A 17,489-nucleotide genomic window follows, 5' to 3' on the forward strand; every position below is an offset into this window, starting at 1 on the left:
AAATAGCTCAAAATAACTTTAAGAATTATCATCTTAATGACATGCTTACCCTTGAGGGGAAATTTTGAGCCCTTCAGCAGAAAGCAACCTCACTGCAAGCAGGCTTTTAATGGCTCTGAGTTACTGTTTATGCAGTGGGAGCCCTCTTTAAATCAAACATGTTTAAAAGTGTCCTTGTTGTGAAGCTGCTTGTACTGGGCATCCCATCACAAATTTATGCCTTCATGCTTTGCAGAGCAATTATGTCCATAGACCCACATAAGATGTCTGTGAGCAGCATGGACTCTTCCACCTGGCTAATCTTCCCACATCACATAGAAAAATTAAGTGCCTCATAGTCCTTGTGTGTGGAAGCCACTCTAAACCCAAATGTGCAACATTTTCTGTCTGTAAGGCACGTATGAAACACGTGTGATGAGGAAATGTACATTAATTAATTATGACAAAGAACCACCACAAAGCAGCCCATCATCATAATGAAATGCTCACTGTAGTCCCCAGCGAATTATAATGCTGACCTTTGGTGATGTGGAAAACAGTATTTATTCCCTACTTCAAAAATGAAGAACACTTGCTGCAATCTCTTGCTGGAAAGTTCAAAACAGAAATTGTTCTCACTCTAGCCCAGCTGACAGCATTAGCTGTGGAGAAGCTTGCTTCCAGAAGAAGTGGAATGCAAAAACAAAGTTGCTGTGACCTTAACAATAATCCTGTTTGCATATTACAATACATTTTCCCACTATAACAAGGCAAAGTCCCTTGTGTTCCGGTCAGAAAAAGTCATCTTCCAGTAAAAGCATACTGTGATCAATAACATTTTCTTAATATATTATATTATCTCCCACTGAAACACTTTTTCACTTGGCATTTCAGGCTGCCGAGAGGAGGAAATTCATGACAAAACTAAGATAGTAAAAGAGATACTGCAAATTAATTCCATCCAAGAGCAATCTTTTAGTTCGTGAGCAATCTGACAAGCCAGTGTTGTCTGACTTCAGCAGAAGTTTTCTCAGCTTTCAAATACACATGGAACAGAAGAATCTGCTCCACTACCATACCCAACTTCACTTCAGCCTGCATAATTTTGTGTTAAAATATATTACTTTGAACAGCCAACTCAGACCAGAATTGGTGGGGCATACTTTAAGTATTAGTTTAGAAAACAGACTGAGAAGTCTGCCACAATCTTGTGATACCTTGTTTTCAAGTTACAGCCCAAAGCATGGCAGGGCACAGAAATTCTGCACTTCCTTAGAGGATTAGCCACAAACTCTCCTGCAACCCAGTCCTGAAAAGGCCCAAGTGATCACAATGCCAGTGAAGGATCTCAGTTTGGTACTGGAAAAGTTCAGAGACAGCTTTGTCACAATGGGCATTATAGGAAATAATTCTCCACCTGAACATCTGAACTCTCTTTTGCTATGATGAGCTTTATTGCCCCCCTGGAGTTACACAGCCCGGAGCAGAGCCCATCACCATTTTAGCAAGAGGTATGGATTTACTGAGAGCAATTGGTGTTCAGTGTGGGGCAGGAAGGTGTGATCCCACAAGAAGGCTGGGGTGTGTGCAGGAGTCTGGGATAGTGTCAGTAGGATTACTTACACACACCTGATTTCAGCACCATTAGGTGAAGAATCACTGCTCTATTAATATTTCAGCACAAGGAATAAGGGGCAGGCAGCTGTTGAATATTCATGCTGCAGCAATGCTCTCTGCATGAATTCTCTAGCAGGAACATATAAAGGCTGCACCATTACCCCAAAGAGTTTGCCATCCAAAACCCCAATTAAAGAGAGACTTTAGCATGTACCCTGTTTTAAGCTCACAGGGCAGGCTCACTGACTAATTGTATTCTTACAGTGAAGGATGTGCTCCATTTTTTTATCACCAACTCAAGACTCATGTTGAAAACAACATAAAAGGAGTGGGAGAAAACAGATGAAAATTTAATTTACATCTGCAAATCCCAACACATCATGAGATCAGAAACATGTAAAGGGCCAAACAACTCATCTACCCAAGAAGTCATTCATAAAAGATAAACATCCTTTTTAAATGTGGAGGAAATTCATGCAGGGAAGATGCACAGTACTCAGCTATAAAATAATTCCAAGAAGCTTCACATACATTTCTGAGAAAGAGGAGGCAAAAATTAAGGCTGGTGTTACTGATAAGAAGGAGCACAGATGACATTTGAAGCAAACTAGATGGGAAGGACAAAATAATCAGGGTTTTGAAGGACAGGTCTACATCTGTGCAGGTTCCTGGTTGTGGGGTTTTGTGGTTTTTTAATTTTTTTTTTTAAAACAAAATAAATCAGGCAGCAAATCTTCATGTAAATGAGCACTTATTAAAGAGCCTTTCTAGGTGAATCATTTCTTTTACCATTAATAAAATCTGCAATCAGAGGAACAACATTCTGATGACTTTTTGCCATTTGCAATTATCGCTCATCCCAGGACCAAAAAGCTCATTATTATTAAAGCTGACAGAAAGAATACTTAACTGCTTTTAAGAATGGACTTATTTTTTAAAAGAATCAAGTTTCTAAGCTTTGTTTCTACTTCCAAATCTTCTGTGTGAGAAAAAGGCTATCCTAACAACCCCTGTGTGTGCCACCTCTGATTTCCAACACATAATTTGGATAAAAGCATCCAATTTGTACAGTAACACATCACATTACAGAATAACACTTCTTAGGTTTAAAAGCAGCCTACAGAGAGTATGGAGTTAACATAAATCTATGCAAGTACAAACATATAGTTTATACCATAAAAGTACATAATTTTAAACTTTTTAATAGCAGTTTTCTCCTAACTAACTAAAAGCATTTCAGTTACTGTAGGACTTGTAGCATTCCCGTGAATAAGAGTGCATAATCTCTATTTTAAAGGCATGCAAGTTGAGGCACAGCTATTATTAAGACAGCTGTGGAAGAGACAGGAACAAGAACCATATGCAACTCCAAGCTCTGTGACTAAACAGACAAATATGTCTACTTGACATATATTATCTATAGGCAGAAATGAACACAGGTATTTTTGTTTTGGCACCTACAGAGATGTTAAGAGTGTGTTTTGTCCGTGCCTCACTCCATCCTTGCTCCTTGACTTAACAGCACAGTAAAATCAAGAATTCTCCTTCAAAAAAAACTCCATAAACCCCCATCCACACACAAAAAACAAACAAAAAAAACCCCCCAAAAAAGACCACAAACCGAACCTGCCAAAAAAACAAACAAAAAAAAACCCAAAAAAAACCAAAAACAAACAAAAGAAACCCAAGACAACAACCCCCAAAAACCAAAACAGATGCTGTTAAAAGGATGCAAACTCTAAAAATACTGCCTGATTCATGGATGCTTGGGAAGCACTGATCTGAGTATAATTTTATAATCATACATCTCCAGTTTGTCATGATTTAGTGGATGGTTAAAGTTGTGGAACGTGTGGTGAGCCAGAATCTTCCTGGGATGTGCAGCAAGGGAGGCAACAGGTGCAAGCTGCATCAAGGGAAAACCTGGTAAGAGATAAGGAAGAGGAATTCAGAGCAGGTGCTTAAGCAGCAAATGGCTCTGGAGGCTGGATGGACACCTCAGGGGTATTAAAGGACTTGCCTGGACGTGGACACAGCCCTGAACAACCTGCCCTGCCTCTGCAGTTTGCCTGATTTGCGCAGGAGCTTGGACAAGATAATCCCTCCAAGGTCATTCCCAACCTGAACTGTTCTTTGAACACCATCCCAAAGACAAGTGAGGCTGCTATTTGGTTTCTCTGCTGCATCCCAAAGCTTATCACAAATTCACCCAAGAAGTGTGACCCTGGATTTCTGTGCCCAACTTGTTTTACTTTATTTGGCTTGCTTCTTCTCCTGAAAGGGATAAAATGGAACAAATCCAAAACTTTGCTTTCACGCACTTGAAAACTGTGAAAAATGAAAAGTAAAACACAATCAATGTGTTGAAGCTCCTAAACACACGTGGTCATCTGAGGTCTCAAGAGTTTACACACCTTCCTGACCTCTCCTCCTAAGAAATACTCCAAAAAACAATCAGCCTGCTGTGCAGGGAGACCCACAGTTATTAAAATAACTTGATCACCAAAACAGCTCTCAACATTATCTCAAATTCCTCCCTACCATCCACACTATCATAAGAGGTGCTGCATACAGTGGAAATTAATTCAGTTTGAACCAGAAAACACTGAGGTTAAGTACTCCTTCAACTGGAATACAAGAACTGCAACCACACATGACTGTCAGGATATACAGGGCTACAGTCAACATGCAGAAATACTATTTATATCCTTCAGGAAAACTGAGTTAAAAGGCCTTTTAAGGGGAACAGCTGAGCTAGGAATATCCAAAAACGGGTGAGACAGACAAATGTGCAACTCCTACATGCAGCTCGCTACCAGGAGGAGCAGGGACAGTCCATCCTGGAACTCACAGCCTTTTCAAACAATTTCTCACATACAACAGAAGCCTCCAAGAGGAAACCTGGACACACCTGGCTTCTCATTTCCAAATTATTTGGTTTTGAATTCTTTTGTTACATCTATGCTATATAACCAGATCACAAGCAGGAACGCCCATGGGCATCCCACAGCCCAACAGAATCACTTTGCAGTAACTGGATATTCAGCCTAAGATTATCCCAGGCATTTCATACTGATGTGACCAGGCAATGTGGCAACTTATCACAAGCCAGATTTACTAGACATTCCCCACCACAGAAAGTGAATTAAACTGTCACTGATCACTGTACGAGCTGCACTAGTGTAACTACTTCTTCATGAGTTGGACAACACTTCTCTGAATTAAAACCAACACAACTTGTCACAAGTTAAAGTCTTTATCCTCCTTTCTGTGCATTTCTTTTCCTTTCCACTTCTCTTATTTTCTGCTCAATTGTTTTTTTCCCTGACTTAGTATGGTTAACCCTCTTTGCTCCACTTCCCTCCCAATTCATTCTTTTGTTCTCCTTGGCAGATATAAACAGAGGGATTTGTACAGGAGCTCCAGCCACCCTGGCCAAACTAGTAATGATGATCTCAGCACTGGACTACTAATGCCTTCTTGCTCCTTCCCCTAAAAAATGAGACAGCAAAGCTTCCAGGAGCACAGGACTACGTGTCCTTTCCCCAAGAACCATCTGATCATCATGTCAAGCTAAGGCTGAGACTGTATTTCTGAATATTTCTGCTCTGGTATATCTCCCACCATACATGCTCTATTAAAATACAGGAAACAAAGACACATTACTCATTGTGAGGGCCACCAAAAAACGAAAAAGAGCAGAGCATTTGATTTAACCACCACTACAATTACAGTTGTTGGCATCTGCAATTTGTAGCATTATACACACACATGCAGGGAAAAACATAAAAAAGAATATAAAATAAGTCTTGTTCATAATTCAAGTTTCATATATGTATTATTATTATATACACTATTTATGGCTGTGTACTGGCAGTACAGAAAAAAGGATTAAATATACTCTTATGCACTCCTGTACACACCCAAGCATACACACAATTTCCTGATCCATTGTGAATATACTAATGACAAGAATTGAAAAAGAACTTTAAATTATCAAAGCTACACAGAAAGCTTTAAGCTAGCTGCTCATGGAAATAAACCAATTTCCAAGAGTGTTTCACTGTTTCCAAAGTGTAGCTCATGCACATTTATGGGAAGAGGCTGCCAGAAACATGATGAAGGTGCACTGGGGACACTGAGGTGCTCAATGAGGAATCCTGTAAAGAAAGAGCAAATGCTGGAAGTAAGGAATACATGACAGTGTATGAGGAAGATTCAAAAGACTGAAAAGATGAAAAATAAAATAATATGGGAAATAAAATAATATGGGACTTGGTGGTCTTGACAGAATCTGAGCCAGCAACATGCCTTTGAAACAAACCCAAGTGTGTCCACTCTGAGCTGTGCTGGGGAGAGCACAGCCAGGAGGTCCAGGGAACCAATCATCCCTGTTCTGCAGGATTTGTGAGCCCTCCAGAACAAGAAGGCTTTGACAGACTGGAGAAAGTCCAGTGGAGGCTAGAACAGAGGTCTCCCCCAGATCTCACTGTGTTTTCTGATTCCCCAAAAGGAAGGTGCAAAGAGAACAGAGTGAGCCTATTCTTGAAAGGGCAGCAAAATGACAAGAACAAAGAAGCTGCAACAATGAAAATTCAGGTTATAAATGAAGAAAATATCCTTCACGAGATGGTGAAATATGATAACAGGGGTCTAACAAAGTTTTGGAGTTTGCATTCTTGGAGATATTCAAAACCCAACTGTATATGGTCCCCAGCAACCTGCTTTAAAAGTGACCTTGTCCTGAGCAGGAGGCTGGAATAGACAACTGCACAGGTGTTTTTCAGTCTGAATTATCCCAAAAAATTACGTATCTGGATGGAAGAAGCCAGAATACTGGTCAAAGGAGGCCAAGAGGACAAGAAACAGCATAAAGGCACAGGATGAGCTCCATAATGAAAAAACAGAGAGAAATGTAAAAAGAAGTTAGAAAACAGAATAAGGAAGAAAAATAGCAGGTGGGATCAAGACTGAGGAAGAGGCAAAAAAAAAAAAAAATCAAATCTCTCTTCACAAAATTGAACTTTCCTCCCGTAGGCAGGAGGTGAAAAATTCCTCAAGAGTCATTCAACAGTAAAGTCAAGTATTTAAGTTTCTACTGTGATGTGCATAGTAGATTTGGATAAGAGAGGGAATCAGTTCTTCCTTTTCCCTCCCCATGCCCTCAAGAAACCAACTAACCTTTAGTCTCCCTTTTCCAAATATTTGAACTCAATTTTGCAAATTTCACAGATATTTTAACTACGTACATTATGAAGAATGTTTCATTTGTAATATAAAAATACATGCACTTTTATCAGCTTAAAACTCAAAGTTCACTACACTCAAATAAGCCTCTTACAGCTTTTTACAGTTTTATAAGATATGGCCCCATGAGCCTAGGCCTATATACACAAAAAACTTTATTTCCTCTTGGAGCTACACCACCAAATTCAAATACTCCTGATCAGGTTTACAGCATTAGCCTTTATCATACTACAATTTTTTTCTATTATAACACAGATGCTCAGTTGCACGTGCTGCAATAGGGACTTGCTGCAGCCACTGAGAGAGAAAGCAATGCCCAAATTGTGTTTGTGTAAACAAAGAGGAGACCACGAAAGAAAAAACACCAAAAAATGAGAAATCTGCACACTTACCCTGTGATATCCACAATCTGTGTCAAAATCAGCCTCAGGTGTAACAGTCAGTAAACAGGACAGCAAACCCTTGCATTTAGCAGAAGATTTCTGGGAAGCCAGATTACCTAAAAAGAGTTGAAAAGAGTTATTTTAACACACAATGTCACCTATGTGTAATAGGAATAGGCTTCAAATGAATCACAGCACCAGAATTAAAAAAAAAGGAAAAAGCTGCTCAATGGGAGACCACCATGATCAGCATAGAGAACTTAAACCCCAGAAGGCAACAGGAATTTGTTACAAAGCACAGAGAGCCAGATGCTGATAGGCACTCAGGGTTTAGCAAAGAACATCTAATACCCAAGATAACATGGTGTTAACCCTCTAATCAAGGATGTGGAGGAGACCAGAAAGAGCACGATATTTTGCTTAATTAGTTTCTATCAAAGAGAGGATGAGTTCAAGCACTTGCAAAAACAAGGCAATGTAAGACTATTTAAAAGTTTAATAGTGTTCTAGAGTCTTTGGTAACATAGAGTTTGCCCATGAAATCAAAATAATCCCTGGAGATAAATTTAAAGGAATATATCTCATTTTAATGCACAGAGTAAAATGACTATTCATTAAAGCAAAGCAGTTTTATCCCTACATTCTCCATCTCAGATGCAATACATATTAAAGCAATCTTTATGACAGGAAGTGGCATGTAATCCTGCAAGAATGAACTGCTGTCATTATCTGCAAATCAATACACTTTTTTTTTTTAAGTGGATATAACTGTGCCTATTGATTTCACTTTTTTAGCACTAGAGTTTCAGTTTCTACCAAGAAGATTCTGACAATGACAAGATTGCTGCATACATGTAATTGAGTTGATACAATCTGTATCTGAAGTTTACAGCTTCCCTCTGCAATGCAATCAGGGCCTCTGTCCCATTGCCTCAGCTTAAGCATTTTTTCATTTTATATAAACTTTATTTTTGTGTATTTATAATGATTTTGAAGTGGCAAGAGTAACTCTTCACTAATCCAACCTGCTAGCTATGGAAAGTTTAGCACACAAAACAAAAGCCCTTGGAAGTTAACTCCCTACCCTGAAAGGATATTATTTCAGAATATTTGCATGACTTTTGCTATGTTTAAATAGCCTGACCAAATAATTTCCCTTGTGAAAGCCTGAAACTGGTTCAGTGCTGAATATTTACAGCCCAAAGAGGTGTGGTGAAAGTGAGGGTGGTAATGGTAGAAGCACACAGAAAAAGTGAACGACTTATCCAAGGTCACTTTGTGGATCAGTCAGGCAATGAGCTCCATTAAGAGTTTAATAAAACTGCTAAATTCCTACTATATTTCTGCAAATGAAGCATATAGCAACTTTGGCTTGACTAGCTGACCAAATGGCTCATGGCAATGAATGATCTGCAATGAGAGCTGGCTGAGAGGCACAATGCACCATCAGCCTGAGAAGCAAGGGAAAAAAGAAAAAAAAAAATCAAACCACCAAAAAAAGAGTTTAAAAGGATGAGATTAAGGCCAGATGAATGACATCCCAAATCAGGTTAGGAAAGCTGAAGTGCTGATAGAACTAAATCTGGCCAAGGACATCAAGGGCATTTGTGGTTACAAATGCTTTTATAGGTACTTTTGTGACAACAGGGAAGACTAGAAAACGCTGGCCCTCTGCAGAAGGAAATGGGAAACCCAAACTTGGGACATGGAGAACATTAAGATTCTCAATGACTTTTTTGCCTCAGTCTTCAGTCCCAGGTGCTCCATCCACACTGCCCAAGCCCAGGCAGGGACTGGGGAAATGAACCACTCACTATGGGAGAAGATCAGAGTCAAGACTATCCACAGACCTGGAGGTGTTCAAGGCCAGCCTTGGACTGGAAGGAACTTTAAAGGTCATACAGTTCCAAGCACCCTGCCATGGGCAGAGCACCTTCCACTAGACAGGTTGTTTAACCAACATCCAACCCAAACCACTCTATGATTCAATAAAACACAGAATGTTTCATAGAACACAGAATGTTTACATGCAGAAAAAACTCTGTGCTGTCTAATCATTAGCCAGCTGCAGGCTAGTTTCTTGAAAAAATAAGATGATAGAAGGGGAAGCACCTGAGAGGCTGGGGCAAGTGTGGAAATGCAAACACATTGTTCACATCATCTCTCATCATTACAGTTCATTCTATCAAATACAGCTCCATGCTCTTCCTGAGCATATCTTCTTTACAGGTCTAGATTCATTTTGGAGCTAAGGTTTTCTAATAGCTGGTCTACTTATTTATCTATCTAATGCTTCTTGAATACATTGTTGTGACTTTTTAATTGAGAATTTCTGATTTTCACACGATGACTAAGGAATATACGACGGACTACCTAAAACCACTGAAACAAAAAGGCAGCCTTTCCTTTGTTTTCTTTGTTTTGCTTTTAGTTTGTTGAAAAGAGCAGAGCACGTTTTCATGAGGCAGTTTATGGAAAAAGGGGAGATTACTCAAGGGAGTAATTTCTGTTTTGCATAGTGGCTCATCATATCATAGTTACCCCATCATCTCCAAGGGCAACACTAGGCCAGAGCTACTCTGAAAAATCTCCTTAGGGAATCATACACTCCTCAAAGCTACCTCAGGACTCTTGCTCCAGAACTTTATAGAACAGGAAAAAAATATCTGAGACTAATAAAAATAAAATGGGTTTCAGATAGGCAAGAAGCCTGAGAAGCCAATGACAGCTTTACATGAAGGAAACCTCTCTCACCTCAATAATGAAAGGTGTGAGGAACAGCAGTGTCATATAGAAAGGGAAAACAGAACTCACAGCTGGATATGGGACATCTGAAGAAAGAAGAATCAGAAGAAATGAAGAAACAAGAAAAGCAGTTACTTGTCACCATGAAAATGGTACACAAAGATGGGCCAAAGTTCAAAACCTGTTTGCTTACTCTTGGACACACAGTTCCAGAGAAGTGTAAAAAACTACTTGGGGAAATATGAAGACAGACTTAATGGTCTCTAACATACTGCAACTTACATGACTTACTAGCATTTGGGTGAGTTTTATTTCCTCTGCTTTAGGAAACCTTGGCTGCTCATAAGAAAGGATTTTAAACTTAACCAAAACTTTCCTGCTCTTACCATTGTAGGGGAGCAACACCTGCCAGGCAGTTCTGAACCATTAAAATAAAATATTGAAACTGGAAAAAGGCAGAGACACAGCAAGGAGGTTTCAACAGCAAACCAAGGTTGTGTCTCATCACAGGGTACCACCCTGCACAGAGGTAAAACCTGCATTCCTGTATTAACTCTCATGGAGTTGAAGGAACCTTACAGGAGCCTACAGCAGCAGCCTTGTCTCCCCCTTTTGGGAGCCCAACTACTGCAAAATGGACAGGTTAAGGATTCTGTCCTGTGCCTATGCTTCTAAATTAGTGACTTGAAGCAACTGGACCTAAAGCTATCTACTTTAGACACTGCATCTCTTCCTTCCTGAAGGAGAGAGCTCTTTCTTCAGGTTAAATCAGCTGCAGACCAATGAAAATTCAGCTCACCTCTCATCAACATGAGTATCTTCATGAAGGGATGGAATAATGAGAAGTGCCTTAAGCATGAAAGACCCTGTCAGTGAGAAGCAGGTCTGGATCTTTTGGAGAGAGGAGCTGTTTCAGCTGGACTCCTCTCTACAGTTCTGGGCTGGCCAAGGCAGAGTTCAGCTGCACCAGCAAACAATGAGATATGGTGACAGCACAAGCAGCTAGCAGAAAGCTCAGCTTTAAGTAGTAAATCAGAAAAGAAGCTTCCAAAAGGCAAGAGAGGATGAGGGAGACAATGATTTCATACAATGTCAAGCCAAAACCACAATTTTCTTATGCAGCAATGCACTGTTCAGAGCTTCTCTGTCACAGACAAAGTGTCCAAAAGCTGTACAGCAGGTCAGAAGAAAGGCAAGGAGCAGGCAGCAACACTTGGCAACTCAGTACTGCAATGAGGGACTGATTATTCAGGGAGGCTCTGGAATAAGAGATCACTGAACAGCAGAGCTGCACAGCATGGACCTCAGGGAGGATGCAATGCTCCATGCTGTGCCTTCCCACCTCTCACCTGTGGCTGAAAAAGGTATTTGGACAAGAAGAAGGATGAAGCCAAAGATGTAGACATGGTTATTGTAGGTTAATTACCCAGAAAAAGTTTAACACAAAAATATTCTATGAAAGCCTGCCTGTGCAGACAAGCTATAAATCAACTCTGAAGCACATAATGCTTTTAAAATGCCCTTTACAAGATGCTCTGCCCTGCAAACAACCTCTCCTAAGTCAGGCAGCACAGTCTGGGGCAGGGGCTGAAGAACAGGAATGAAACAGCAGACATGGAACACCCCTCTTTGCAAATAAACAAAGCTAAAGAAAGCAAATCAGAGGGGTGGGAGGAGAACTGACTCCAACAAAGTATGAACACTTCCTAGCAGGCTGAGAGGGAGCTCTACAGGAGCAGGAGGGTGCTGTAGGCAGTGTGTGTGCCAAACCAAACCAGCCACTGAGAACAGCTGAGCTCAGCACAGCTGGGAAGGTGTATGGACAGGGGAGTACAGACAGACAGACAGACCCAAAGGTGTCAGTGCTGCCAGGCTGGACACCTGTGTGCTGCCAACTTTATCTGTTATCTCCAGCATGTTTACCATGAAAAGCCCTATAATTAATGCCTGGTGTGACCTGCTGTCCTACTGTTGCCAGAAGCCAAGCAAGTGGTCTGAGAAGGGAGTAGTTACACATCCCACAAGAAGCTGCACAGGCTCTGAAGTTTGGCAGAGCTGCAGCCAAGATAGAAAAAATAAAATACAGAGCTGGAAATGAAGGATGCATCCATTTTCACAGCCCCACCTGGCTTTATAGAAAGGAGTGATTGCTCTGCACCACTACTGATGCATGTAGATGTCTGCAGAATACTATTGTTATGTTTACCCTAATATATTATTTATTACAGAATTTACAGCTCTTTTTTCCCCTCGACAACCAGCCAACTAGTAATTTGCAAGCTAAAATGCTGTGATCCCAGGGCATTTGCAAGCCATAAGGATTCTGAAATGCTTGGGAAAAGCCTGGCAATGCTGCCAGTCCTCACTAAAGTCCACAGCCATCTAAACTAAGGAACTACCTGAGAAAAAATGACTAGAGAAGAATGTCTGCACACACATAATGTTCAAATGTTTATAGAAAACTTTTTAGCTGCAACAAATGAGAGCATCACTGTACCATCAGCTCTGGGTCTGAATGATAAATGCTAGATACCTGAGGCTACTTGGCATGTTTTACTGAGTTTCTCACAATCCCTCTCGTCTCTCTGAAAACAGGCTGGGACCTATGAACAGCTCTTCATCAAAGATTTAGACACACAGTAACCCCTGAGGTCACTCTGTCAATAGCTGAAGTCCCCCAAACTCAATTGCTGGCCTGTGTTTCAAAGGGTTAATAAGTGGAAAGGGAAAGGGAAAAGAATATTCACTCAGTATTCCCCCTGTTCCATTACATTGGCAAATTCACTCCTCCTGTGACATCAACATAATTTTTGAGAAAACATTTCTGGTTTAGAACTGGCTGTTGAGTTTGTATCCCTGCCTGGATAATCACTTCTTTAAAAGGAAGTATACATCAATAATATTCATGGGGAACTTCATAAGAGCTTGGCAAACAGTTCAGACAAGACAAAAACCTCAAACATAAGGATTACTCATAAAATGCTACATCAACAACTCTTTTGACAGACATCTGGATTATGCTGCTCTTTAAAGGGGAAAAACAAAGATGTCACTTCGAAGTTTAAATGGAAACAGTGAAATATGCCATTAAAAATACCACATCATAAACAAAGCTATTTTTGCAAACTCAAACGCAATGAGCAATTATGACAAAGTTTGCCAAGATAATTTACAGAAGCTTTTTTATTTTAAAAATGCTTTCAAAACACTAAGAGATGGACAGATATTACAGGTTAGTAAGGAGTTTACAGACCTAGAAGATCAGCTAGCCAGCATTAATAGCCTGTCAAGTCCCATCTTTTTCTTTAAATGGCCTTGAGTTGATGCTGTAAATGAAGTTAAAGCATATATACCAAACCAACTGAACAAAGTTCCAGAAAAATGCAGATTGACACTTTAGGAGCCCATCCTTAGAGCATGCAATTCACTGTTTTACCCCAAAACCACATTAAACATAGAATTGCTTTATCCAGATGACATTAAGTCCTGTGATATGCTGTAGTTAAGCTCAAAATGAGATCACTATTAGGATGCAAGTAAAAACTTCTAACTCATTCCCAGTTTATTTACCTTTTAATTCCCATTAAAAGCTCAAGAAAAGCTGTTGATATGTCTGGACTTCAAAAATGGCATGTAAAATATTCCCATGCAAAAATAAAGCACTGAAAAGAATGTCTATTCAAAATTGCAGAGCTCTAATGGATCATCAATGTTCAGTTAAAAATTTGCTAGTGAGGGTTCTTTGAAGATGAGTACATACACCCTAGTGAAAAAGTAGATTGCCTTAAAGTAGAGTCAACTCCAGAATTCACTGAAGTCCACTGGATTTGCTGGAGATTGGTCACAATTGACCAACTGATTGATGAAGGTCACAGTATCAGAGTTGTCTGTGTAAAACTGACCTTAAAAATCATCTTGCCACAGCCCCTGCCATGGGCAGGGACACCTTCCACTAGCCCAGGTTGCTCAGAGCCCCATCCAACCTGACCTTGAACACTTACAGGGATGGGGCAGCCACAGCTTCTCTGGGCTCACCACCCCCACAGTAAAAATTCCTAACACTTAATCCAAACCTGCTCTTCTGGTTTAAAACCATCCCCCTTGTCCTATCACTGCATGCTCTTGTAGGAAGTCCCTCTCCAACTTTCTGCTGCTTTCCAGTACCTAAAGGGGACCTACAAGGTCTCCCTGGAACCTTCTCTTCTCCAGGCTAAACACCCCAGTTCTCTCAGTTTTTCTTCACAGGAAAGATGCTCCAGCCCTCTGATCATCCTCATGGCTGTAAGAAGCTCCTTGGTGACTCTGCAAGTGCCCATTGTTGGGTCCTGTCCAGCCTCTCATCCACAAGCACTCCCAGCTCCTTGTCCCCAAGGCTGCTCTCAATCATTCACTGCCCAGCTTGTATTTGTGCTTGGGATTGCCCTGATCCAGGTGCAGGATCTTGTGCTTGGCCTTCTCATGGTTCACATGTGCTCATCTCTCCAGCCTGTCCAGGCCCCTGAGGATGGCATCCCTTCCCTGCAGCTGTCACCTGCAGCACAGCTCAGTGTCACCAGCAAACCTGCTCAGGGTGCCTCAGTCCCACTGTCCACGTCACCAAAGAATCAAACAGCACCAGTCCCAAAACTGATCCCTGAGGAATGCAGCTCATCACTGCTCTCCATTTGGACACTGATGCATTGACCCCCACTCTGAGGGCAACCAACCAGATGGATTTTTTATCCATCAAGTGGTCCAGCCATCAAATTCATGTCTCCACAGTTTAGAGGCAAAAACGTCACATGGAACAGCATCAAATGCTTTGCACAGGTAGATTGCATCAGTTGTGCTTCCCTTATCCACCAAAGCTCTTAACCCCATCACAGAAGGTCACCAGATTTGTCAGGCATGACTTGCCCTCAGTGAAGTCATGCTGGCTGTCACCAGGCATCTCGTGATTTTCCATGTGCCTTAGCATAGTTTCCAGGAGAATGTGCTCCGTGACCTTGCCAGGCACTGAGATAAGACTGACTGCTTTACAGTTCCCCATGTCTTCCTTTTTCAATGGGAGATGTTCCCTCCTTTCCAGTCAGTGGGACCTTCATGATACTCAGATAACTTATCAAACACGATGGACAGAGGTTTAGTGATGCCATCCACCAGTTCCCTAAGAACCCACAGACACATTTCATCAGGTCCCATGGACTTGTGCCCCTGCAGCTTCCTGAAATGTTCACAAACTCATCTCCTACAGCAGGTGGTTCTTAATTTTCCCAATCCCTCTCTTTGCCTTCTGCAACTCAGGCAGTGGGGCTGGAACACCTGTCAGTGAAGACAAAGGCAGAATAATCACCTGTCCCTCCCTTTAATCCTGTCCCATAACCTCTCAGTCAGCTTCTCATCAATCCCCAGGCAGAACTCCATGCACTCCAGATGGTCACTAACACTTCTTCCTCATTTCCACCTCCTGCATCTCCTGCAGAGCCTACATCCTTCTATTCCTACACTGCAGTCACAGGAACCATCCTGGCATGTCTCCACAAGGCCAGTAAGATCACAGCCCTGCAGGCATGCACATCTCTAACTCCTCCTGTTTATTCCCCACACCACACCTGCACAGTGACATTAAGCTGGGCACCTCAGGAAACTGGCTTGGGTTCAGGTGCTCTCCTGCAGACCTGCAATTCCCTCTCCAGGAATTCTCCCTCTCTGCCATCAAACTCATAGGAGTGGGATGGATTGAGGTGCCCTTCCACTGGCAATTTTAAACTAAAGTCCTCTAAACTTTTACTTTAAAGGTAGCAGGCAAGGAACTACATTTGTTGAATCGCCTTTTATTTCTTTGTTGAAGCAAAGACCAGCAAAGATACCTTCTTCTGAAACAGTTTGAAGGCACTGAGATTAAAAGACTGAAAGTTTTAGGACAGCTTGACTAACATATTTTCTCAATGTCAGTGCTTCACTGAAGCAGCTGGAGAGACTCACATTCAAAGCACTGAAACATTTGAGACTGAGAAGACCTCAACTTTTTTGACACCATGAACTGACTTTCTGCAGTTCAGTATCTTTTCCAGATATTTGTCAAAAGTCAATAGAAGCAGAACAAAACCTGTTGGTTTGCCATTTCCTGGTGGTTTTAATACAAAGCCCTACTCTTTAGTAAGGCTCTCAGAGACTGCTGGGGAGTCAGGTAACATAACCAGCTGCAGGTGATGTAAGAGCAGCCAGATCCTGCCTTTTGTAGTGTGGGAGAAATGCTATTGGGCAGCTGGAGAGCAGCAGGATAGGATCAGGCTGCTGCAAAAAAAGTCAGGATGGTGGCAAAGTAAGTGCTTGGCTCTTTAGAGTCTTTGTGTCCCTCCTTGTCTTGTCTGAAGCCTTGCACAATGCCAAGAAACCAAGCAGGAACTGCACTTGGTTCATGATGTACCAGAGACTTGAGGGATGATGACAGCTCATTCTGTTGGGTCTGATGCTACAAAAAGGAAAGGGAGAGCTCAGTAACATAGCTTGGAAACAACAGCCTGTGCTCAAAAGGGCAAAAGCAACCATTTCTCTTACAATCTGAACTAACACTGCCATATGCCAGGGAAATGCAACAGCCCTATGCAAATAAGGCTCTGAGAGCACGACCAGAGCAGGGAAAACCATGTCCTCTTCAGGGAGGGACCAACACACCTTTTACAGACTGCATAATCACAGCAGTCCTTTTTTCACCTCAGTCTGATTCTCTTGCACATTACAAGGCACATGACTTTAATTTGTTGCTTTTTTCAGGGAGAAAACAAACCCAAACTGTCACAGTTACCAAAGTTCTAGTGATGCCTTCTGGATGCTGGCAAAAGATTTTAGTGATTAATTATTCTGGCTGACAAAACCTATTTGGGTATTTTTTTCATTATTTATTTTGAATTTTCTTGGCTTTCATTTCTAAACAACAAATCTTGCTATATTTTTGTTAAACAAACTGAAGACTCTCTTCCTTTCTTTAACTTTCCCAAATAGAAAAGCTAATAAATCCTTTCTTTCTCTTAGATTAGGGTAACAAATGTCTTCAAGAAATCCCAGTGACTGTAAAGGTGTGGTTTTCCATGCTTAGCCACCATCATCACTGTTCTACCCTACATCTAATCTACTCTCTCTCTCATGCACCTCCTAGAAGTGCAGACAGACCTCAACACAACATTCTGGGAGTGTCTGCAGTACAGTCAGACCCAGGTTCAGCACAGCCTGAAGCTCTCCTATGGATCTACACACAGATTGTTGACACAGGCAACAAGAGCTTTGTCCTATAAGTTCATGTTCCCCTACTGTCAGCTTGGGGTGGAGCAATAACCCTCTCTCCTCCCCAGTGATTTCAGGAGGAGTCCAGGACAACTGGACTTAGGAGAGGGTACAAAATTGAAAATGGCTGAAGGTGGGCAAGCTCAGTTGCCAACCCTCACACCTGCAAGACCAAATTATACCTATGTTTCTATACTGTTCTTGTTTCTTAATCAAAATGGTGTCACCAAGTAAAATGCCTTGTAGAAGCCATAA

At 41.4% G+C, this 17,489-nt stretch overlaps 1 protein-coding gene across 1 annotated transcript in view; it reads right to left on the reverse strand.

Moving 5' to 3' along the window:
* Positions 1 to 17,489, reverse strand: part of KLHL29 (kelch like family member 29) — a 386,641-nt gene that overhangs the window by 313,503 nt on the left and 55,649 nt on the right. Inside the window, exon 2 of the mRNA XM_056487785.1 lies at positions 7,236 to 7,342. The gene's annotated coding sequence lies outside the window, so the exon portion shown is untranslated. The remainder of the gene's footprint in view (positions 1 to 7,235; positions 7,343 to 17,489) is intronic.

This window comes from Oenanthe melanoleuca, chromosome 3 (genome assembly GCF_029582105.1).
Source record: "Oenanthe melanoleuca isolate GR-GAL-2019-014 chromosome 3, OMel1.0, whole genome shotgun sequence".
Taxonomy (NCBI): Eukaryota; Metazoa; Chordata; class Aves; order Passeriformes; family Muscicapidae; genus Oenanthe; species Oenanthe melanoleuca.